Genomic DNA, 26,344 nt, shown 5'->3' with positions numbered 1-26,344 from the left:
ATTTATTATAATAGTGGTGATGGAAACTCGTGAACACTCTTCATTATGCCAATGTTGTTAGACTTTTTCAAGACCATTTTTTGAGTTGATTATAACGTTTAGCAAAAGCAAGAAAATACGATGTACGTATTAACCCTTTGTCATACCTATGCAAGACCAAAGAAAACATTTTTAAGGAATAGTTAACCATACCGACGATACCATATTCGTATTAACTACTGAACAACCGTGTCTACTCCCAATATACTCTATTAAAATTATCTCGCTTATTTCTTGCAAAAATAGTGAGAAATAGAAGAAACAACATATAACGAAGTAACAAAACAAAAGGTTTAAAATACTTTTTAAATAATATATGGATAATATTTAAGGAAAGGAAAGAGAACTTATTAAGACCATATAGAAGAAAAAATAAACAAGTAATAAAAAAAAGTTTTTATTTTTTTATTTTTTATTTTTTATTTAAGTAATATATAAATAATATTTAAGAAAAGAATAATTGAGTTTTTAGTGTTGGTTGGGAGGTCATGATGTCTTTGGGGCATTTTTCTGGTTGGGAGGTTATGGGGTCAATTCTTCTCGATGGCCTTGGGGTTATGCCTTGCTAGTTTGGCTCGGGGGATGTGATTCCTTTGGGTTGATCTCTCTGAATTTTCCCTCGTTGGAACAGGAAAACAAAAACTTATAAAGAAATCAAGTATATATTATCATCAAATATAGAAGAACTACATAGTAGATAGTACCCATCGCTTCAGTTAAATAGAGCTTAATTAAGCTAAAAAATAATAAAGACAAAGATTTCATCACAAAAATAAAACAACTAATAAAATGTTGTATTGTTGAATGGCATTACAAAAAATTAAGAAATATGATTAACTAATATTGTTTATATTATCTAAGACTTGTGCCCATTTATAATACTATAGAGCATTAATATCCTTTATTATTTAGTCTAAGTACCACTCTTAGTTTCTCTACTCTTATATAGAATAAGATACATTAGTATAGAATCGAACCCCAACTCCTCCTAGTAGTCTATGTTTTTAGGATAGATCGATAGAAAACTAGGTGTTAGATTTGACTACTTTCACTCTTAACTAGAGTTAGAAATTTAAATCTCCTAGAGTATTCTTCATAGTCAACATGTTCCTATTGATTCTACATGAGTAATATGGGAAACATGGCATCCTCTCTAAAAATGGTAATCAAACTAGAAGGTAAATTTGTCACAGGCATAAATTTCGCATACAAAATTGAATTAACATATTTCTTCTATATATGGAAAGGTATATGACTGTAGAAGAATGGTATATGGTATGAATTATGTTAGAGTTATTGGCCCATAAAATCTTCATTTGATGCGACAAAATGGCCCTAGAAGGATTCATTCAAAAGTTCACCAAACATAAATCAATGGTAAATAAATCTGCAAGTTAATTCCTCTAATTTTTACACTTAGAAGGAATAATGATAGATGAAAAATAATATAAATCTAATCTAGGTAATAGATCCTTATTTTGGGATGATTTGACCTTGAAAAGCTTTTACTAAATTAGGTGAGGAAATTTTTCGTCTTACTTCTCAATAAGTATAATTTCTCCTTCAAGTTGTCCTTTCAAACTACTATACCAAAGGACATGTTACCCTTATCTTCTGGTTCTAATCATGTTTTGCAAAACTATATCCTCTACAAAATTTTCTTAAGTTATTTGTGATAATTCCTCTATCGAATGCACGATTTCCCCTCCCTATAATTTAGCTTGGAAGGTTCATAAGGTTTGGGACTTCTGAAATTCATCCTTTCCACACTATAAGCTATTCCTACTAGTTTTTATTGAATGTAGAGGTGTATATATGTTGAAAATGAAGCTATGATTTCCATAGATACTATGTTTCCCCAACAAAAATAAACCTTAGAGATATTTGTAGGTACCAACTACTAAATGGTTCCCTCTATCCTTGAAGGATCTATCTTAATATCCCTTAAAAAAATCACATAGACTAAATACACCAAACACCATTTCTCAAACTCGCATTTGTTGAGATCGCCGTTGGTGATTTTTTAAAGAATCTAGCACTTGCAACAAGTGTGAGATGTGGGCCTACCAAGTAGCATTGTAAATAAATATATCATCCAAATAAGAAATAGAAAATGAATCTTGATAAGGATGTGGTACATCATTCATTAGTCTCCTGAATGTAGTTGGTTCATTACACAGATCAGATTTCATGAAAACCCACTTATACCAACCATGTCTAGTTTTGAAGGTGGTCTTCTAGGTTTCTTCTTCCTCTTTGAACTGAAGTAGGTGATACCTTCATAACAAATCCAATTTGGTGAAGTATTTCATTTGCAAAAACTAGATCAACAATACAGTAATCCAGATTGGTTAATAGCTATTGTTGAGTATATTCTTGTTTAATGATCTACGATCGATGCACATTTTCAAATTCCCATCTTTATATGGAAAAATTATGATGGTTGACCCACAAGGTGAGATACTTGGCCAAATTATACCCTTCTCTAGCTTCTACGACAACTGCATCTTCATTTTGCTAGCTTATGGAACATATAATATGTATATCTTGATATTTGAAAATGCAATGATTTTGAATACTAGACTAGATCCATCTTAACCCCATATCTATCAAACACTAAGAGGGATCACATATCTCAAGGTGAAAGCCTCTTCTTTAAGTGAAAAAGTTGAGGAAAGGTTTTCTCCTTGAGAGATTTGATTTCTCTCGATGCTTGATATAATTAAGTTGGATCTAGTTTTGTTTTTGTCATGTGTGTCCATGGAAATTTTTTTGAATATATAATTATTCTGATATCCTGACATCAGTTGGCACCATACATTCGATAATACCTCTCAATGGCTTGATGAATTGCACATGCATTCTCATATAAATGTGGTTCCAGTAATAGTTGGAAACAAAACCAATCTTATGGATGCCATATAGGTTTCTACAGAAGATGGATCAACATTATGTATTTCCATGACGGTACCCACATAACAAAGGTTGATACTCAAACCTCAAAAGAATTCATTCATCTGTTGTCTTATGAACATCGAATTAAAAATACCAGAATGAGATGTCATAGATACCTACCTTTCTATGAATAATGTGCTTAAAGGACTCGTCATGGTGAAGATTCCAACCCCTCTGTTTATAGAGGGATTGTTGAGAGTTTGTTGTACTTGGTGTTATTGGGTTCTCTGAAAACTACTCACAACAACTACACCTTGAGCTTCACACTTCCATAATTCCAATGTTAAAATCCATAGCCACTGTGCATAATCTGTTGATAAGGACCTACTGCAGTTGCCAAAGGAAAATTAAATTTTTGACGAGTGAATTGTTTGATTCATGAAGGCCAATTACATACTGAAAGGATGTTTGGTTGAGTCATTTCATTGGTACACGATTCTTTCATAGGTTTTGCACTTATAGCCACCCAAAAAGGCTTCGAAATGTAGATGACCAAGAAGCTCGCCTAGAATTTGAGTTGACATGTTTGAATTGGAGAATTTGCCAGGAATTAACATGAACAACAAGTTCCAATGATAGCAAGGGTGTTTGTTTAGTTCATCCGGGGTTACAACGTGATGTTGAACTATTTTAATTTGATTCATTCCATGCAAATGCATAGTTATACAATTTTCTTCAATTGTTATTTTTATTGTCATTGGTTATTTTGTCAAGTTGATTTGTTATTTTTGGTTTGTAAAATTTTACTTGATGAAGAACCAAGGATGAGAACAGATTTATGTATCTTAAATTGGTGGTTCTCATTGTATAGAGTGACACAAGAACATCTGGCTAATTTGGTTATGTTTATCTTCTACTATAAAGCTAATGGGTCATGTAAATCTAGGAATGAAAGCTACAGGTTATCCTTATATATTACTAAGTGTGTGTGTGCGTGTGAAGAGGTCAAATTGTATGATCAAATTTTCAACATATTCAATACCCATACAACTATCCTAGATAATTATCAAATATAGTGAGCTATGTGATCTCACAGATTAGAGTTTATCCATAGGATGGTTCGGTTACATGACTATTTTTTTGAAAACTATAACAAGCTATCTAACTTTTTAGAATAAATGATGTCAATATTATTGATCATGCAAGTTCGTCAACAATGGTGAGAGATATTTGTACCTTAAAGGAGTTAAGTGGGAATCTCAAAGATTGAGGTGGTAAAGAGCATGGGCAGTGAGACTTCAAAGTGGGTAGAAGTGTCTGTGAAGACCATATCAAAAATATGTGACATATATGTGAACTGTAATTTGTCTTTTTTTGTATTTATTTTTGTGATGTTAATTTTAACATGTAAGCATTAAGGGAGGGATTTGGAGATAATGCTTACATCATATGTTTAGAGTTGGTTTGGGATTTAGTTTGGAGAGTATGTAAACCTCCATATTCATATTTGGAATTAGTTGGATATATCTATATCTATATCTATGTGTGTGTGTGTGTGTGTGTGTGTGTGTGTGTGTGTGTGTGTGTTTGATTGTGTGAAAAAAATATTTTTGGGGTGTACCTTCTGGTTCTTTGTTTGAAATGCCTTTGAGTATTTTCCAAATCTCTAGTTGTTCCATAATAGGAATCAACATAAGTAAAGAAAGTGGTCGACAAGATCATTTGACATAAAGTATTAGTGTTTGATTAATAAGGTTAAAGTTTCTCGGAATGAATGAGAAATCAAAACAAATTATAATGGAAGCCCAACTCTTTAATTTATATGAAATATGTCGAGATCTCTCTATCTTATTTTAATCAACCTGTGCTATGGACATGATATTGGTTTTGATTGAAGAAACAATGATTTTTTGCCTTTTTGAGCTATATGGATCCTACTATTTATATATTTATTATGGCTTATTTTCTTTGTTTGTTATTTATTGAAATGGATGCCCTATTCGATTTTTTGTGTTGGTCCTCTCTCTTCAACTATCACATGATGTTAACAGCTCTAGAAATTATCCAACAAGGTGTCAAGTCATCTAGGGTTTGACTGTTATTTGTAAATTCCCATATTAAATATATTGTGGGGGTAAACTAAGGGTCATTCATTCTTAATTAATATAATATATGGATTGAATTTTATTTGTAATTACATATGAAAAATATAAAAAGGATCCTAAGAATGTATTGGAATATGAAGAAACCATGGCTACACTGGCTAGTCTCTATGATCATACTACGAATTACATTATCATATCATTAGATAAATTTACTCATACTTTTGTCTTAAATTTAACTCTATTGAAACAAATATCATTTTTTCTAGATCTTATATACAAGCTTAATATGAGAAAAAAATGTTCTCAAAATACATAAAAAAAGTAGACTATAGTCTAAACCTACAATTTATTAGTAAAGTTAAGATTTGTTCATGTGAGGGTAAGGGACAATGAACTATTTAAATTACTAATTAAATTTCGTATAACGGTTTATATTAAACCAAATCTATACATTTTTAAAACATGATTGTTTCGCACCTAAACTAATTGTCCACTTAAATGCATTAGTTGACCAAGCATGCACCTTATTCCTAGCATAATCATGTGATCTGGTTTATCATGCCAAGTTGTCTTGAAGGCTCCACTTATGCCCTCATAGCTAATATTCAACTCTTTTTCTCACCTAGGGTTTCACTTGCAGCACAGTTAATTCCATTTGAGAGATGGGTAACTCCTTGGAATAGTCAAACCTGGTAGTGTTTTAGGGTTTACACAATGCCATATCCATTTCCATGGAGGTTGATGTCTTGAGTTTGGATTTTCTTACACATCAAATGATTATGATCTAATGCGATAGCTGAAAGAAGACAATCCATGACCTTCTTTTTCATTGGAAGGATCAAATAATTCGAGAATGGATTTTAGAAGTCACTAGGGATCCACAACTTTTAAGTGTTATAGTTGTAGTTATTTTCTTTCCACAAATTATAACGTGAATAGGGAGAATGTGACTATAAACTTCCTTACCTCTCATCAGACACATGGAAAGCACATCAAACTTTGTTTAATAGTAAGGATAAAATCTTAGTTAGAACATTTTCCTTCTATTTTTCTTATTAATCAACTTGATTTAACTAATATACCGTTTCTACGTTTATAGAAGATGTGGCCATGGTTATGTATTGTTATTTTCACTCAGAGGGAAATGTTTGGCATACCACAGGATCATTGGATTTTCACGGTACACATTTTGTGGCTACTATACTACTCTTACTCAATTCTTTTCTTAGCCTTCTACCAATACCCACATTCAATAATATGTTAGCCTAGCTATGGGAGATGCAGGTGCCGGTGTCCTGGACAAATTCCCGATCTTCTTTGATCCTTATCATCATTCGATTTGGGATTTGTTGGATGTTCGAATGACATATACATAAATATATATGTTTTATTATTAAAAATTTGTTTAGATGAAAATTTGTTATTATTACAAATATATTGATCCAACATTTAAAGTTGTTTAGATACCCTCTTACATTACACCTACAAATATCCCCTATACTAGGTTTTAGAGCACCTCTCGACCCAACTAGATCTCATCCACCACTTCCATCTTGGGTGGTATCCCTTTAGGATCCTGGAAGACTCACTTATGTTTCTGTAGAGACCCTTCTAGTTGATATGTCTATTATTTATTACACTCTTTAAGGGAATCATTTTCCCCAATTAGCTTCTCACTATATTAATTTTCTCTTAATAGAGGTAAACATACTTTTTAGTAGAACTAATTAGATTCTTACCTTGGTTTCCACTTACTGGTGAAATAAAGGATTCTCCATTGTTCTTGATGATAATGAACAAGTTCCCATCATTGATGTGCCATTAGTGATTATCTTTCCACATGAATATCACATCCAACATATCAATATAGCGACTCCCAAACATGATTGCACATATATCAAGCCATACTATGTACATTTATATTTCACCAATAAAATTAGCATTCATAGAAAATTTTGTTCTGCAAAATTTTATTATCTTGATTTCTACATACTTATTTAGTTGTTTTCATGGATATGGATATGGTGCTAGTGAACCTACAATCCAAGTTTATTGAGGAAATCCATTTCTATGATACTTTGTTATGAACATAAGTTGAACTAGACGTCTATCTTAGTTTTCTGAAATTAGATCTTAACATATAATAGCTTGGTCATATCCTTCTCTTCCTAGTGGTGAAGGGTAGTCAAATTTGCCCCTTTTGCACTAATTTTCAAATAATACTCATGACCATATAGGAGCTACTTTCTACCAAATTGCTAAATTCTATTGCTAGAAGATAGGTTTCTTCCCATCATTCATGGGTTCTTCATGTTTGGCTCTGAATGTAGTTTTCAGTACTTTTCCTTAGTGTCACCATTAATGTTTTACGGGTTTCAATGAATTCTATGGTCCTTTCACCCATGTTTAGTGATCATTGTTTTCATATCCCTTCCCCTTTTTCTCTTCTTCTTCCCCTCCTTTCAATATTCCTACTACTTTTTTGGTTTTGAACCACTTGAATTTCCTTTCTATTCACTTATCCTTTCTAGATAATGTGCCTATACAGAAGCCTCCTCTACTATCCTCAACTTGAACAACATCACTTTCATTTAAAGATTTCTATGTAGACGTATAAGATACTAGAGGAGTACATATAGCATCCATGGAGTGATACAAAACATGACGAACAACTTCTTAAACTTAGAGATGTACTCTTGTGCACTCTATCCCCGCCTCTTCCCAGAGTAGTTCCATTAGATGCATTCATCCTATACATACCCAATAGAGTAGAAGCGACACGTTAAGATGGTTTGGAAGCTATCCCACTTATTTTCTAGTGGATCACCCTCAATCCTCCTCATGTCATTCGGATTTACTATCAAGTCAAATTGTAGCCCTGTAACTTTAGTTTAGCAATATTATATTTTCTTCTACTCATTTATGTGGTCAATATTAAAAAAAGAACCTAATTTCTACAACAAGTGATTTTATTTTCACACATTGATCTCAACATGGTAGGGATTTATGAGGACCACTTATTCCCTTTATAATAGGGGCTATGAATTGATAATCAAACTCAAACTTTGTTTATATTTTTTCAATTTCTTTGTTGACTCTTTCAATGGGTCTTCATGATTCCTCAATTTCCCCTCTAATAGAAGCTTTAAGTTAGAACCTACATACTCTCTAATTGTAATCTTCTTTACCAAAGTTTCCATAATGATGTTTAAATTGTTGGTAATGTTGGTGACCCATGCTTCCATCCTTCTAAATGTCTCTTCTACTATATTATAATTACTATCAATAGACTCATCAGCAACTGCTAAAATTCTATGAATTTTGGCTTGAAGTTGTTATTACATCTCCTACAACTTCGCACAAGATTCACTAAAGAAACCTAGTATGGTATCAAAATGATATGTAAACAACCATAGATATTCTGATATATAGTTGATAGCCATTTAGTTAATAAAATAAACTAAAATGTATACTATGAATTCTAAATTTCTTTAGATTCTAGATTTAATAATTATTGATTTTCCATTAATCCATGAAGTAGATAAGATGCATAATTAAATAAATAAAAAATATAATAATAGTAAATCCACAATGATCACAAATATTTTATTCTGGAAAATCTTATGGAAGAAAACCTAATTAGAAATTCAGACAACTCTATTGCATTTTCTCTCATATAGAAATAGTTCAAGTGCAAAGGAGAATACGCAGTATATGGAGTTACCTAATTCCTTTGGCACATTATGATAGTATAACATATAATATCCTCTATCACACTCTCTAACTCCCACTGCTAGCAGTTTTGTTTAATATTGAATAATATACAATAGTACAAAATGTAAATCCTACTCGTCCTAATAGACTAGTTTTTAACATAGCCCAATAGCCAATTAGCGGTTAGGTTAAACTCCTTTCACCCTAAGCTAGATTACGTCATTTAACCTTCTAGTGTATTATTTATAGTACACATGCGTCTTTCACTATTTTCATGCGTAATGGGCCTAATGTGGCATCCTTTCAAACCATGGTTGTCAAATTCAAAGGTCAATGTCTAGGAGGCATAACTTTTGCATATGAGCTTTGATTGACATCATTGTTGTATTTATGGAAAGGTTATTGGGAAAAAGAATAGTGTGCATGTGTTGGTATAATAAAGAGTTTTTTAAACCTCAGTAACTTATTTAATGTCTCATCATGGACTCCCAATGCTTTAGACCCCAATTATTCAAACTATGACCCAAGAGTAAAATTGACCCTGCTAGCTAATTCCTCCAAATATTCAACTCTAAAATAGATAATATTGGTGAAAAATAATATAATTAGCCTATTAAAAAAAAAAAAAAAAAAATTCCAAAAATAACTAATCCTTAAAAACCAATTATTATCAAAAACCTAATACATTTGGAATCGTAACATGTTAACGATTGAATAAACCATGAGATATGTGTATTACTCAAACCTTAACACCCTATTAATTAGGTATTGGTTTGAAAGGCATCGGAATTGAATTGATTAGTTATTTATTTTATCCATACTCTAAGATGTTGCTTTTTATCTCATGATTATTAAATAAAGTCATGATTATTAATGAAGCTAAAGATATCATTACTAAATTCCATTTTTTTAACTCTATACTAGGCAAATCAACATGCCTCGCACTTTACCATATATTTTTCAAGTTTGGGAATGCTACAGGACTTAAAATGAATAAAAAAATCTATATTTGTTTATGGCTAGGGTGACGAGAAGGACATTGAAGACATTAAATCCTTATTTAGAGTGGAATCTTAGCAAATTGAGAAGGGAATGAAATAACTAGGTTTTCATATCAAACCCAACAATTACATGGTTAATGATTGGATGTGGTTGGTGGATCATTTCTATAGAAAGATCATGGTGTGGGGGAATATATGTCTATCTCTTGGTGGCCACATCACTCTCACATAGTCTATCATCACCTAGTTGGTGGTTTACTGGGCTCATTTATATTGTCTGCCTAGCACCATCATCAAGAAATTAAACAAGATCATGGCTAACTTCATATGGTCTGGATCAGGGGTTGGGAAAAAATATCATTTAACTATATTGGATTCTATCAATTTTCCTAAATTCATGGGAGGATGGGGAATTATGGATTTGCACTGGTTCGGATGGGCTTTTCTGATCAAAACGCTATGGCATGGAATTTTCAGAAATTCTATCCGGGTGGACATTATTAGATCAAAATATCTCTGTGTTTAACAAATTTCATATTGGATGTGTAGGGATCTACTTAGTGTTCATATGGGATTTTCCATTTGGATAAGCCTGAACAAAATCAAACATTGGTTCCTACAGGGGACTTTTTGGTCTTTTGGACTCGGCAATGGGATTCTCATTGGTTCAGATCACATATTGGGAGTGAGACCGGAATATCACATTTCAGATAGGCTCATTCATTATATAAACAACTTAGGATTCTATTTTTGGATCTAGGCCATTAAACCATGGAATGGTAATATCCCAACCTGGAAGGAGGCAAGGGAGAAGGGCCTACAGGATATTAAAGCTTTGGAATGGGAACAAATGAGAAGAGATATTTTCTTTTCTGGTATATGTAGGAGGGAGGATGGAGACCATATGGGATGGAATGGCGATATGAAGCGCAGGGATATATTTATGTTAGATGCCTACAAAGCCATCTGTAATTGCTATCACAATACAAATGAGGTAAGTTGGTTCATCAAGTTCTGGAAAATTAATATTCCCATCAAAATCATATTTTTTGTCTAGCTTGTTTGGAAAAAGAAAAATTTAACTTTGGACAATATACAGAAGAGGAATTGACAAGGACCTAATATATGTGTTTTGTGCAAGGAGGAGGTGGAAAATAATCTACATTTATTTCTTAAATGCTCGGTCACATATCACATCTAGTTAGAAATTTCAAGCAGGTTAAAATTCGCCTTAGATCCATTTGACTCTATCACTTCTCTTTTGTCTTAGTGGAGCCACAAACCGTACCATTGGCGAGTTATTGCCCTCATTTTCTTTTGGGAATTCTGGAGATGTCAGAATCATATTATATTCGAAGGATCGAAGATGGACTTGGCACCGGTGGTTAACCAGATTCTGGGATGGACAACTCCAATTCTGTCTACTCCACTCCGACATAATCCATCTCCTCTTTTGAATGCTAGTCCTGGGATTAACTATTTGGTCAACATTTTTGATGGGGCCACACAAGCGGGCAGATGCGGACGTGGTTTCTAGATCATTCTCTCTTTAGAACAACAATACTAGGTACACTGGGGGTGGGTAGTGGAAAAATTATTAAAGCGGAGGCCTTCACACTGTGGGGTCTTCTTTGGTTTGTTTCCTTCCTTAGCATTCCCTCCATTCACATATATGGGGATTCACAGTCTATAATCAACCATGTTCAAGGCATCACGTGCATTCGACATCCACATCTACAAGGCTGCTCAGGAAAATTATGCTCTTATGGAAGACATTCAGGCACATTTCCATTCAACACATTGGTAGGGAGTACAACCACAACATGGACAAGATGTTCAAAATGGGTATACATGCTCAAAATGATGGGATGCATATTGATATTTTGGTGGGAGGAACTACCTTGGACGTAGGCTTTCTCCCTTTTCCCTGATATGGTTAAATTGGCTGACGAACTCTTTAGTATTATTGTTTTCCTATTTTCATGTCAGTTTTGATTTTTCTTATTTCGTGGACAAATCCATTTTTTCTCATGGTGTGGTTTAAATATGGATGTTTACTTATCTTAGAATTACTTCATATTTTCATTGTATCTGCAATTGGGATATATTTTGGATTATAATGTGTTTTGGACTAAAAGACATATTTGGTGAATGCAATAGGCATCAGATCTGATAGAATATGTACTGATATTTGGTTTTATAATACAAATCTCAGTATTTTTTTCTTAAAAAAACAAATACAATGACCAATATAAGAATTGTTTTGTATATAACCTTGCACATTGTATTCCAACCAAGCATAAAAGAGGTTAGTTATGTCATTTTCATCTAGGTTGAATATGACTTATAAGAGAACACCTCTCCCTACACATAAATTAAATCATTTTATTAATGGGTGGTTTGCTAGTGATTTCCTCTTTAACGTCACTGAGTAGAATGAAATAATGGATATTACTATGAAATGGATAAAAAAAAATTGAAGTCACATCCTCAGACTAAAAATTCTAATTGATAAAAAAATAAATGATGTATTTTAGGTATGCATAATTTCCAAAATTACAAGATTTCTTAATCACCGATTACCTGTGAGATAAAAAGAAAAACTATGTAAGTTAACAAATACGTCCACATCTTATCACATGCTATGAAGGATTTATTATAAATGTTTGGAGTAACCTTGTGAATATATTTATGAGAGGTAATGATATAAAGTACACATCCATAGTAACTTTGAATTTTTCAAGTTTGAGGATATATGAAAATCCTTGAAACACAATTTTTTTTAAGAATGGAAAGTTTGGGAAATGTTTGCACCTCAAAAAAATTTGGTATATTGAGAATGTAAATAAACATAATATGATTTTTATTATAAATTATCATGTAAAAATCATAATTATGTGTATGCATATATTTAAGATAAATGTAATTATTTGAATTTTATTAAATTCTATTTATAAAATATAAAATTATGCTAAAAGGACGAATTCAAAACTATTCATGTCAAAACCTATAAATGATCATTTTTATATTTTATGCGCAATAACTTTGACATCCACCTAAACCTCTTATATTTTCAATCTATTCCTATCATTTTGATAAAAATATTCATACATAAAAATATTGATTCATTTCCTTTGTTACTCATCCGTATTAATAATTTATTTCTAATATATTTTGTTCCCCATAATTATTTTTCATTCTTTCGTGTTTTTGGTATTATTGCATTCTATATATCTTAATATTTTAATGGTTAAAATGTGAAAACACAAATAAAGAAATTACACCTAGTCAAACAAGGTGAGAGACTTTGGCTTATCCTTATGGAACTCTTTTGCAACATTGTAATACCTATTGGTTTGGACCATTTTTTTTTCCTAATTCATTTCACTTGAAAATTGCACCCAATCATTTTTTTTGTTTATTGAATTAATGTGTCAGAACACTTTCACAATAATATTAGCATTGCAATTAATGTACCCTATCATTTTAGGGTATTTCATTCCTTACGACAACGAAACTGTTGGATTTCTCTATATTCTAAATCATTTTTCATTTTATCGTTATTAAAGTCATTACACCTTATTGTTTTTCAATGTTTTGTGGATGAAATCAATGAAACTATGAAATGGATCTAAATTATTTTTCATTTTATTAACGCTAAAATCAATGAATCTTCTTGCTTTTTTTTTACGGAAAGAAAAACCATATGTTCATCATATTTATAAAACAAAATACATTTTGTATATGAATCTAGAGTACATTTCCTATTCTACCTGATCCTGCAAGTGGAAAAAATATCAAACAAATAAAATCCCATAGGTTTTACATGCATGATCTATAACAAAAATGGTGATATTTATTGACATATCACCACATCAAAAAATCGGCCATGATGCAATTATACACTGAGCGAAATTAAAGGAAAAAATAAAATTATAACTACTCTAATATATGTGCAACAATATTCATAAACAAAAATAAAACATGTATAGTAAATATAAATTGATCTATGTATTAGTCCTAAACCTTTGCAATAGGTTTCTCCAGGAAAACAAAATGAAGAAAATGGTAATGATTAGGTTCTGATACTTCGATCACTTGCCAAAGCCCCATATCCAGGTATAAGCCTTCTTTAGATAGGTTTTCAACCTATTTCGTTCCCTATAATTATGGTTACATAATAAAGAACTATAAGCAGCTTTGACATGCATGATATCCAAAAAAATATGAGCAAGGAAACTCGAATGACACACTTGGGTCGCATTGACCCAATTCACCACCATAATGGGTCACTTAATATTTGAATTTATTAATAAATGTTTTCCAGAGGAAAGGTAATTAAGGATTTGTAGGCGAACAATTCTTCCCAATTCTTGGAACCCCGTCATAACCCCATCTTGATATGAAAGAAATTTTGTTCCAATAAATTAAAGAAAAAAACCTCCACTGTAGAAATCTCCCTCCTGCTATGATGCCCCGTCAAAATATCCCAATGGAGAAATTACAACTGGGGACCCAACTAACATGTTCGCACCCAAAGCTATAGGTTTTGGTTAAGGGTAGTGAGCCAAAATGATGACACCCTCAACATCAACACTGACCAGATTAGATAAAATATCTTGAAATATCGATTTGTTGTGAGCCCACCAATCTCCCCAACATATGATGAGTGGAAGAGCTTAGCATTTTCTTGTGGCTTTATTATCTACCCATACCTTCCATATGTCTAGAAAAGAGGCCCCTTCCCATATGCATGCGCCACCCTAAATAGCCTTGTAGGCCTCCCAAATTTGTTTAGTAAAAGTAAAATGAATAAATAAATGATGAATGGTTTCAGAGCCACCCCTTCAAAGAAGGCACTAGCTCGGGAAAATTTTGTGATGAAATTACATCACATCCCAACTCGGGATAGTTTCATTGATAGTACACCATGTAAAATGCCATGATTTTTATGGGAATTTTGTTTTCCAAAGGACACACCACCACTAGATAAAATTAACATTTTGAGCCAAAAGATTCAGTTGAGTATACCCATCTTTAGGAGTGCAGAAACCATTCAAAGCCAAGGACCAAGCGAGTTCATCCTAAAAATGAGTGAGTTGAATATGAGATGAATACAAATCATTTATATAATGATCCCGTTTCATTATAAAAATACCATTTATGTTTAGATTGTCAACAGACAATTAACATTGTCATGAAATACTAAACTGAGTTGGCCTATTTATGTGAGGAAATCATGAAAACGCTAACTCCTAAGTGATTCAATGAGAATTGGAGAAAGAAAGTGACTAACACCACTTCCAAGCTATGAATCCATGTACAAGAAAGCCTTTGTCCAATTTCCGATCTTCCATTTCACTCTATAGGATATAAAGTGGAAAAAATTTAAAATTCCACAGTACGCCACTTAAATATTTTATCTTCACTTTTACAATAGGAAAATCCAATCATCCATATATGGATCAATATATTTTTGCTCTATAAACCAATTCCATAAACTGCTAGTATTCAAGATACACCACCCACATTTTGTAGGCAAAGACTTCGAAAACATGAAGACATTTCTAAGCCCCCAACCTCCCCAACCTACAGGGACTGTTGGCACAACAAGACAAGGCCATTTGACTAAAGGAAGAAAAAATGGTTCTTGAGAACCTGCCTAGAGAAACATGAAATAAATCCTCCTAGCATATTCTAGCACACATTTCTGAATCCATGCCAATGACATCCAACATAAGAGGACAACCTCTAGTTTAGACTTAAATAAAAACATACATACTTTTCCTAAAGAGCCATCGAAAAATCAAAAGCCATCGAAAAATCAAACATTTCAATATTTTCTATAGTTTTAAGATAAACCACTTCTAGTCATCCTTATTGTAACACTATTATTTTAGATGGAAACATAGATATTTAATATTATTTGGAGTCAGTACTCCAAATTCGAGACCTTGAAGGTGAAATTTGAATTGACTTTTAATATTTCCTATGAGTTTAAACTGAAGGTGGATATCATGTACTTCTACTAATTTATTACCATTCAGATGGCATTGTTGAATAGTAGGAGAATTTACCATAGTTTTAAGAGACCTATGCCCTCCCCATCATAAAATATAAGCATATAATCAATGAAGAAAAGGTGAGTAATCATAAGTCGTCAATCGATATGCACTCCCTTGAACCCACACATCCTTTTAGCCTTAGATAACATATGATTAAGACCTTTTGCAATAAAAAGAAAGAGAATAATTGATACTGAACATCCCTAGATAAGGCCCCATTTAGTAGAAAAAAAAAGGGATGTTAAACCATTCATAATTATAGAAAATGATACAGACATCACACAACCCATAATCGATTTGATGAATAGTAATTCTAACCCTACATGAGTAATCAAGAGTCAAAGAAATAGAAAATTTACCTTGTAATATGTCTTTGATAGGTCAATCTTAATAACAACCCATTTTTCATTCATAATTTTTAAACTATGTAGACACTCCTACTCAACCCCTATAGCTTCATGAATATCTCTTCCCTCAAGGAACCCAAATTGATCTCGAGTGATGCATTTTTAGAGGAGAAAAAATAATTCTTCACATAATGACCTCATATATAATCCTATACACAATTGCATAATGAAATAGGTTGAAACTCCTTAAATGTAGTGGGATTTTCTGTCAGACCAGGCAATAACTCCTCCAAATCAATTCACATCTATTCATTCACATTGGTCTTTATTATATACATGAGGGAGAGACTACTCACCTCATCTCCCAATGATTATTCATATTTCTTATTATTTATTTACATCAATTACACTTATTCACCCAATCTTGATGATTAGGTGTCAACATTCCCCCCCTTAATCTAAACGGATGTTCGTCAGTCCAAGTGTTTGTTTGAATTGTTGAAGCTTTTCTCTTCCAGGCACTTTGGTGAAGATGTATGCAATTTCCTCATTAGTGGAACAGTGGTGGAGATGGAATTTTTTTGCCTCAACATGATGTCGAATCAGATGATATTTAGTATTGATGTGGTTCGTTCGATCATGGAAATTTGGGTTCTTGCCAAACTTTATTGCTGAGGTATTGTCAATCATAAGTGGAGTCGATTGTTCTTGTTTTACCTGCAAATCTTCAAGAATTTTCCTTATTTGCCACATATTCTTCTTCTGTTGTGGAATCTGCTGGAACTGATTGTTTGCATGATCTCCAGGAGACAGCTCCTGATCCAAGACTTATAGCATAACCTGAAGTAGATACCCCAGTTTTTTTATCTCCATTGAAGTCTGAATCAGAGTATGCAATCAAGCTGAAGTCGTCCACCTATGTATACTTGATTCCAAAGTCTTCAGTTCCCTTCAAGTAACTTAGAACTCCTTTTGCAGCAGTCCAATGTCCCTCACAAGGCTTTTTCATAAACCTGGAGAGTATTTGAACAACAAACGAAATGTTTGGTTTGGTAGTGGTTAGGTAGTTGAGACTTCGTACAAGTTGTATATACTTTGTTGCATCCTCAAATTCTTTTCCTTCAATGGATGTGAGCTTTAAGTTTTGTTCCATTGGAGTAGTAAGAGGATTGCATTCTGTCATGCCAAAACTATTCAACAGATCCCCAATGTACTTATTTTGAGAAAGGAATATGGACTTTGGATGTCATGTTACTTCAATAATGAACATAGCCTAAATCAGTAATTTCAAAACCTTTCCTCAATTCCTTCTTAATGGATGCAATGTAGCTTTCATTGTACCCTGTCATCAAAATATCATCTACATATACAACAACATATACAACTGCCTTTCCAACTTTCTTGATAAATAAAGTTTCATCATCAAGATCATAATGTTTGAAATTGGGTTTCAGAAGATGGTCAGTTAGTTTTTCATACCAGGCTCGCATTTCTTATTTGAGGCCATAGAAGGATTTCACAAGTTTGGATACTCTATGTTAATTTCCTTTCACAACAAACCCCTTAGAATGGGACATAAAAACATTCTCTTTTAGATCGCCATTTAAGAAATCATTTTTTACATCCATTTGATGGACTTTCCAATCGTTCTGAGCTGCTAGGGCAAAGAGTGTCTGGATGGTAGCCCATTTTGATGTGGGGGAAGAAGTCTCCTCATAATCGATCCCTTCCTTCTGTGCAAAACCTTTTGCCACAAGCCTAGCTTTGTGCTTGTCAAGTGAGCCATCAGCTTTATACTTGTTCTTGTAGACCCACTTGTAGCTAATTGGTTTGGTTCCTAATGGAGGATCAACCAGCTTCCAAGTGCCATTCTTATCATGGCATCACACTCCTTTTGCATCGCTTCTCCATTCATCATGAGAAGAAACTTCTTTGAAGGAAGTTGGTTCGAAATTTGTAAACAAATTCAATTCACAATCATAAGAAACATCCATATCAACAGGTGAATCAGAGTCATGTACATCACCTCCATTTTGTCGGTTTGAATTTCTAGTTCCTATCTTTCCAACCTCATCAGGATGAAAACTTTCAAGTGTCTTTATCAACCACTTTGGAGGACCTTTCTCAAATGGTCCAGGCTGCTCTGTTGATTGAGTTGGGACTGAATCAAGATTGAGTCTCCCAATTCTATCAATCACATCACTTAAAGCATCATCTATTGTTGGAGTTTCATGCGGGGGAGAGAGTTCTTCAGAAGAAAATTCCACATGTTGATCTAGTATAGGAATCCCCCCTTCAAGATGTGGAATCTGATTGTCAAATTCTTGAAATGATTTTGCATTTGTGAATCTATCCAAGCGATCAAGTTGCCGCAGAACAACATTGTCAGTTTTAGATGATTCAAGAAATATTACATCTCTAGATACAACAAACTTTTTATTGACTTTATCATAGAGACGGTGTGATTTGGAGGTGTTTGAACACCCCAAGAAGATACACTTATGACTTCTTACACCAAGTTTGTTTCTATGTACCTTTTGTATCAAGGCATAACAAGTGGAACCAAAGACCCTGAGATGCTTTACCGAAGGAATGCACCCATACCACATTTCATTTGGAGTCTTATTTCTAATAGCATTAGATGGACACCTATTCTTTATATATACAGCACATAGAACTACATCAACCCAAAACATCAACTTTACATTTTTGAAAAACATCATGGAGTGCACCATATTTAAGATTTTCCTATTCAATTCTTTCAGCTACAGCATTCTGTTGGGGATTATAAGGCATAGTTGTTTGATGTTTGATCCCATGTTGGCAAAGATAGTTTTCAAATTAATTTGATGTGTATTCTTTTCCATTATCAGTGCGAATAGAGCAAATATGAGATTGTGCATCATTTCATTCCATGTATTAAAGTTCTTGAATGTTTGAAAAGCATCAGATTTGTTCTTCAATAAATAAACCCAACACATTCTGGTGTAGTCATCATTAAATGTCATCATATATTTATTCCCATTTTCAGAAGGAACATGCATTGGACCACATAAATGTGAATGAATGAGTTCAAGTTTTCTATGTGCTCTTGAATGTGAATCATGAAAATATTGTTTGCTTGCTTTCCTAGAATGTAAGCATCACATTGCTTAAGTTTCCTAGGAATTGTAGGCAATCCAGCAACACCGTTTTTCTTCAACAAGCAGAAGTTGTCATAGCTCAAATGTCCAAATCTAGCATGCCATAATAAACTTGACGGAAGTGTACCTTCTTCATAATGAGAGTTGTATGAGAAATGTTGTGCACGAGCAGAGGTACCCGGTAGCTTGAGAAGCCTTCTTCTTCTATCCCCCTCATGACAAGTGAGTGGTTAGATGCTTTTCTCACCTCAAGCTTGCCATCAAACATATGAATGGAGTGACCTTGCTGGCAGATGTGGACCAAGGACAACATGTTTCTCTTAAGCTGTGGGAGATATAGAACATGATGTAGAAGGAAGTTTGGAAGACCAGGTAATTTGAGCCTGATTGTTCCAAGCCCTGCTGGCTTGATTTTTGATTGGTCTGTAATGTATACTATTCCATCAACATTCTCAGTAAATTCTTCAAAAGAATCTTTTCTATTAGTCATGCGACAAGTTGCACCTGAATCAAGCAACTAATCATTTTTCCAAGAAGCAAGTGAAGCATTAAATAAATCTTCATTTACTCAAATATTACATTGTGCCACAACATAATGAGTAGATTCAGGTGCTTTAACTTTTTCTATGTCATAAGTTTTAGCTTTCTATTGGTTTCTTTGCTTCTCAATTCTGTCCCAAGGTAACTTGCATGTGGGGGCATCATGTGATCCATTTCTTTTGCAGTGTATGCAGTGCAAATCTGACCTTTCTCCTTAAGAGTGTCTACCCCCCCACCTCTGAAATATCTTCCTCTTCCTCTTTGACCACCTCTTCCTCTCGAAGAATCTTGAGAAAGATTATTTTCTTTATGAGCAAGGCACATAGCCTCTTCAGAAGATTCAGGGGCTGTCTTCTTTCCAAAAGCTTTCTCTCTTTCAGCAAATTTTTTCACAAGAGAGTCAAAGGTAATATCTCTGAGATTTCCATTTTCTTGCAATGACTCAAGATAATTGGAGTAAGTAGGATAAATTGCCTTGAGAAAAGCGATAAGAGATATATTCAATTCAACCTTAGTGGCTATGATATCATGCATTATAGATTTTACTTCGGATGCAAGAGCAAGAGGATCATTATTTTGCAATTCAAGAGTGAAGAGTTTAATAATGAGTTGAACAACTTCAAGTGTAGAATGTGAGTCATAGAGTTCTTTCAGCTTTTTTAAGGCTTCGAAAGCAGTTGAAAATGGCGAAATATGGCAAATCACCTCTTCACTTACAAATGCTGCAATTAATGCATAGGCTTTGTTGTTATTATTTTCCCAAATGGCAAACTCTTTTTCTTAGGTAGGCTGCTCTGGCTCTTTGTTTCTGTCTCCAATACACACTCCTTTCCACAAATCATTGAAAATGAGAGTATGTTTTATCATCCGGGACCATTCAGGATAGTTCTCCTTGCTAGTAAGAACTATTCCCATAATAGATATGACTGAATGCTTACTGTAAGAAAAAAACTTCTACTAGAAAAAAAATCTATGTACTGTAAAAATACTTCTACTGGGAAAATGTGCTTCAAAATAATACAACCTTATTCTCCCTTATTTATTTAATATACAAGAATCAACACTATATTCTATGCATATAGAATATCACCATTTTTTTTTGTATTACAATATGGTTGCAATTCAAGAGAAATAATATATAAGTTATTATATAAGTCTTCAAACTCAACTTCTGGACTTTTGAGTGAGTCTTCAAAAGATCATCTATGTGAACAATGTATATATGTGAACAACGTATATATGAGTAGCGTTTACACCAGCGTTTATACACCATGAAGGGAGCAATGTTTATATACCTTGAAGGAAGTTGTGTTTACACCAATGTTTATATAGCTTGAACGAAGCAACGTTAATATACCTTGAAGTGAATATATGCAAACTCTTCCACCTAGATGCTTGCGCTCTTGTCAACATAGCCACAAGTCTCCATTATAGCTATTGCGAAGTTTTCTCTCATTACAATCAATCAGGTAGGCATGGGGTCAAACTTCGAACCCAATGCACTCCCACTTCCTCCAGGGGTCCAAGTTTGAACCCAATGCACCCCCACTTCCTTCGGGCATAGAAATTGATCCCAACTGGATAGAATCATATCAACTACCTAAAAATCAACCTGTGATTCAAGGACAAGGTTACAGATATTACGCAGTATTCGGATCATCTAGTATCCTTGTGCCCTATCGGTAGACTCAATCTTATCAGCAATACATACACCAATCTACTACCTATGGAGTGCCCATTTTGCAACAACAACAGCAACAAGAGAGTAGGCCTCAATGGAGTATAGGACTCTGTGACTTTGGAGCAACAATGTATGGAGGGTGGGGAAAGAGTAGAAGCATATGGAGGGAGGCCAGATTTTAAAATGCATATGACATAGAGTGCATATTTTAAAATGCATATGACAGTGGGCCAACAATAGATTTTAAAATGCATACAATGTCAAAAAATGTATATGACACTGCCTGGAGTAGGCTTTAGGCAATCAGGCATAATATAGGGAGGAAACTGACACTAGGATTTACACATAACTATTTTCTGGAGCTGGATCCGATACCATATCAGACCAGGCAGTAACACCTCCAAATCAATTCACATCTATTCATTCAGGTTGCTCTTTATTATATACATGAGGGAGAGACTGTTCACTTCATCTCTTAGTGACTACTCATATTTCTTATTTATTTACATTAGTTACACTTATTCACCCAATCTTGATGATTAGGTGTCAACATTTTCCAATTTAGGAATTAAAGGAATAAAGGTTATGTTGAAAGTAGGATAAATCCTTCCTTCAATTATGGCTTCATTGATCACCTTGATGAGGCTTGATCCAAGGAGGTCGTATAATAGAATAAAAAATTCAATTGTCCTAGACATTTAGCCCTGGAATTTTATCTTTCTAGAAGCTGGAGAGAACTACTTTTACTTCCAATTACGAGACTCCCCCCATCAATTCCTTATTATCATCCTCCTCCACATATTGAAAGAACTATTCTACTTTTACTATGGTAGAAATCGAAGTTTCTAAAAAAAATGATTTGAAATGATTCATATGCAGCAAAGCCAAGCCTTCAAAAGATGTATCCTTATTACCCACAGGCCCCTCCATACTCTATATTGTATTCGTAATATTCTGCCATTTTTCATACAAGTGAAATGGTTTTGTATTTTCATCACCACAATCAAGCCATATAACACATCTCTTATTGCCAAGTGGCCTCCCTAGAGATCGTAATCTCATTCTTCTACAAATTTAGGTATACAAATTGGTCCTTTGTGGCCTATGAATTGAAACTGTCTCCTTTCATGATAGTGAAATCCTGAATATGATGTTTAGTGTCCACCAATAGCTTCTCCTCCTCTCTTTTAATCTTTGTCACTCAATTCTTCAACAAGGACATAGTGAGTTGTAGGTTTGACATGAAATGGGAGGCCATAGATTGACCTGTTTCCTCCACCTAAGGGCACTAATTATTTTTGAAAAATTCAAATAAACTCTAAATAAAAATCCAACATGAGTTCTTCTTGAATGGGATGGATGGATTTTGAAAGCTACCCTTGATTTATAATTAGATAATGATTAGATAAACCTCCTCAAACCACCCATTGACAAAGTAGAGTAAATAGATGGATGAAGGGCCCAGAGACCAAAAAATGGTCCAACGTTTTTGAAATATACTCATCTCCCACTCGCATGTTCCACAAAATAGGTGAAATAAAACTAGGAACTAAATCAGAAAGGTTCTTTGAGTCAGGAAAACATGAGAATAAAAAAATAAATGGGTCAAGTCTAGGACGTTTTTCCCAAGATTCTTCCACTTCCATATAAAAGTTCAAATCACCACCCATGATCACATTGTTCATACATAAAATAGATTTGTTGAGAAGCCCATTCCAAAATCCCACCCAATCCTCATGTGGCCCATAAATATTAGTTAAGGTGAAAGTAAAATCCAAATAAATATAAAAACACATCACTCCTAAACTATAATGTATACTCCAAAAAATTTCAACCTAGAACTTTTTGATGTCCCACCTAAAAAGCAAGCCCATGAAGAAAGCTTAGACCTATGTTGTAAAAAATATCTAGGTAGGAAGAATTGATTCTAAATATTTGGAGATAGACACCCCGTCCCCACATGTTTCTTGTAGGAGAAAATTATTAGGTTGTTCAACATGTAATAAATGACGCAATGTAAGTTTTTTGGGAGTAGTCGCGAAACCCCTACAATTAAAGGATAACACTTTCATTATGCACCCAACAAATGGGAAATAATGGTTTGAGTGCCCCATCGATTAAATATTGTTTCCCAGTAGACATCTATTCACAAGAATTTTCTTTCGACTTTGAGATATGCAATTTCCACCCCCTTCCCTTCAATTGAATGATAGAACAAGGAATGTGACCTAGAAAAACCAAGAAACTCTTAGACAAAAATAGTATAATCCTCGAATGGAGGTTACAAAGGATATCACCATTTTTTAAAATTGTAGAAAACTTGGATGAAATTGAGATCCTAGGAGAAGTGTATTCCATGGACCCAAGGAGGGTAGAGTTGGTAGCTTTTACAAAGGAAAATGTAATGAATAACTTCAAATTAACGACCACACATATACCATTATAGGAACAATCTTGATTCATGCCAAGATATGAAATGAGCTAATAAGTAAAGAGACATGAGGAAGAGGATCAATAGTATCTAGAGTAGGGAATTGTGACACTGACCTGTGATCAATTGATAAAGGAGATATTGAAGACACAACTAAGCATGAGACCAATGAATTAGTGAACATTGAGGTTGGAACTGTGGTGCCCAACAACACTAGATGTTTCTCTGCTAGCCCTTCATCAGAACTACCCCCATCAACACCCACCACCACTACTGCAATCCTCTATTTTTTGGAAGCATGTTTGAAACTTCAGCGATTTTTTAATGGAGCCTGCAACTTTGGATCACATGTACATACTTGTGGTAGCTCTGAAATCAGAAAGGAATCCCTTTGTAATATTTTTTTTGAAGTCGAACCCCATCAATCCCAATGTTCATTGTATCATGAATTTTATTTCCGAGGTCCAAACTCACAACAATCTAAGCCACTGACAAATTCTGCCACCTGAAATGAGTAATTAGCCTTGAGAAAAAATCCCAGGATATTCCCTATGTTTGTAAAGAATTGGGGATTCCACATGTGGGTAGGAAACACTCGAAACCACACCCAAATGGGTAGAACATCAGAACATTCTTTGCTTGCATCAAAAGTAGGACACAAAAACTTTAATATAATTGTTAGAGGAAATATAAGCCTAAAAGTGCCCATGAAGTTTTCATGTAATTTCAATGTGATAGTATATAAACCAACCAAAATCAATTGAATTCAAAAATAGGTACATGGAAATATTTTGGAGGGAAAATAAGAAAACTACTTTTTTAATTGTATTTTTTCCTTATGTCCGTATAGGTTTACTCAAAATTCAAGTGTAGAAATTTGTTGGATGTGAAATTAGATTCCACACCCAGTGAGTACCCATTATGCATACTTCTGAGAAGAACTACATTGATAAAAAGTGAAGATATATTAGAAAAGTGTGTTCATCATGGTTTTTTAACGTATCTTCATTTTCTTATCAATGTGGGTCTTCTCAGAAGTACGCATACTGGGTACTCATTGGATGTGGAATTTAATTCTATATCTTTTTTTTTAACTGAAATGGTTGTGTTGTATTGAATATTCTAGGTTGGGAAAAGCCTAATCAACCAAATTACAATTCATGGGTTTTACATGAGCTCCTCTCTCGGTTAAGGGATGATTACCGTTTTCAAAGCACCTGCATTTATGCTGATCATTCCACTTTGCTAAGTGCATCCTATGTTTGCCAATATGTTCGCTTCCTTGTTTAGATCTCTGAGAAAGTGAAATGTTTGCACCGAGGAGAAGTCCTTCAGGATTATGCTCACTCTTGAGAGCTGTTTGTTTAACGCCGGATCCTTAAACCTTTTCTTGCTTATTAATGACTTTATCAGCAATTCTGAATCCCCAAAAATAAGGATTTCTCTTTGGCTTTCTTTTCTGGCTAATTGGCAAGCTTTTAGGAGACTAAGAACTTCACCCTGATTGCTGGTTTTCGTTCCTAGTCCCCAACTGAAATCTTCTTTTTCTCCATTCGGATAGAAGATTACCCCTCCTACTCCTGATGTGCCTGGATTGCCTTTTGAGGCACCATCGAAGAAGATAGTGCACTTGCCCTGGGATTTCCACCACTGCTGAAATCTATCCTCGGATTCTCGAATCTGCCATCTTTCCTTATGGGTTGGCCGAATGATTGTTGAAGGTCTGGTGTTGTAAGAGAAGTCATCCAGCCATGCCCTTTCCTCTGTTCAAAGGGAGTTATCATTTTTGACTGAAGAATGTTTCAGGGTTTCTATAAGGAATTTCTTTGCGCATTCTGCCACTTATTCTGCTGGTATTTCATTTTGGTCGAAGATGATTTCATTCTGGGCTAGCCATAACTTCCAGCATACATATTTTTGGGCAGCAATCAAAACCTTATACCATAGAGATTTTCCAGCGATATTGTGAGAATAATTGGCTTTCCAAGTGGAGAACATATCTGCAATTGTACTGTGAGTTGAGGATCTCACATTTAGTCCGGTCAGAAAGATAGACCAAGCCTTCTTAGCGTATTCACAATTAATAAACATATGATCTGAAGTTTCCTGTGCATTTTGCATAGAACACATAGATGGGGGATTGCTATATTCCTCTTACACAGGTTTTCTCTGGTTAGGATTTTGTTATGGAACAAAGTCAAAAAGAAAAAAATTGATCTTGGGAATGCTAAAACTATCCCAAACCTGCTTCCACACTTCTTTCAGATGAGGCGAATCCTTTTTGCTTTGCATCTCTTGGTATCCTTGTCTTGCTCTGTATACCCCTGTCTTTCCCCATCCCCAGGTGTCTTCTTCATCTTTATGAACTATAGCAAAGTCTAAA

The sequence above is a fragment of the Pinus tabuliformis genome, chromosome 1_2 (genome assembly GCF_031772625.1).
Source record: "Pinus tabuliformis cultivar Carrire ecotype Pingquan chromosome 1_2, CPIR1, whole genome shotgun sequence".
In the NCBI taxonomy this organism is placed as follows: Eukaryota; Viridiplantae; Streptophyta; class Pinopsida; order Pinales; family Pinaceae; genus Pinus; species Pinus tabuliformis.
This window is presented reverse-complemented; position numbering follows the sequence as displayed.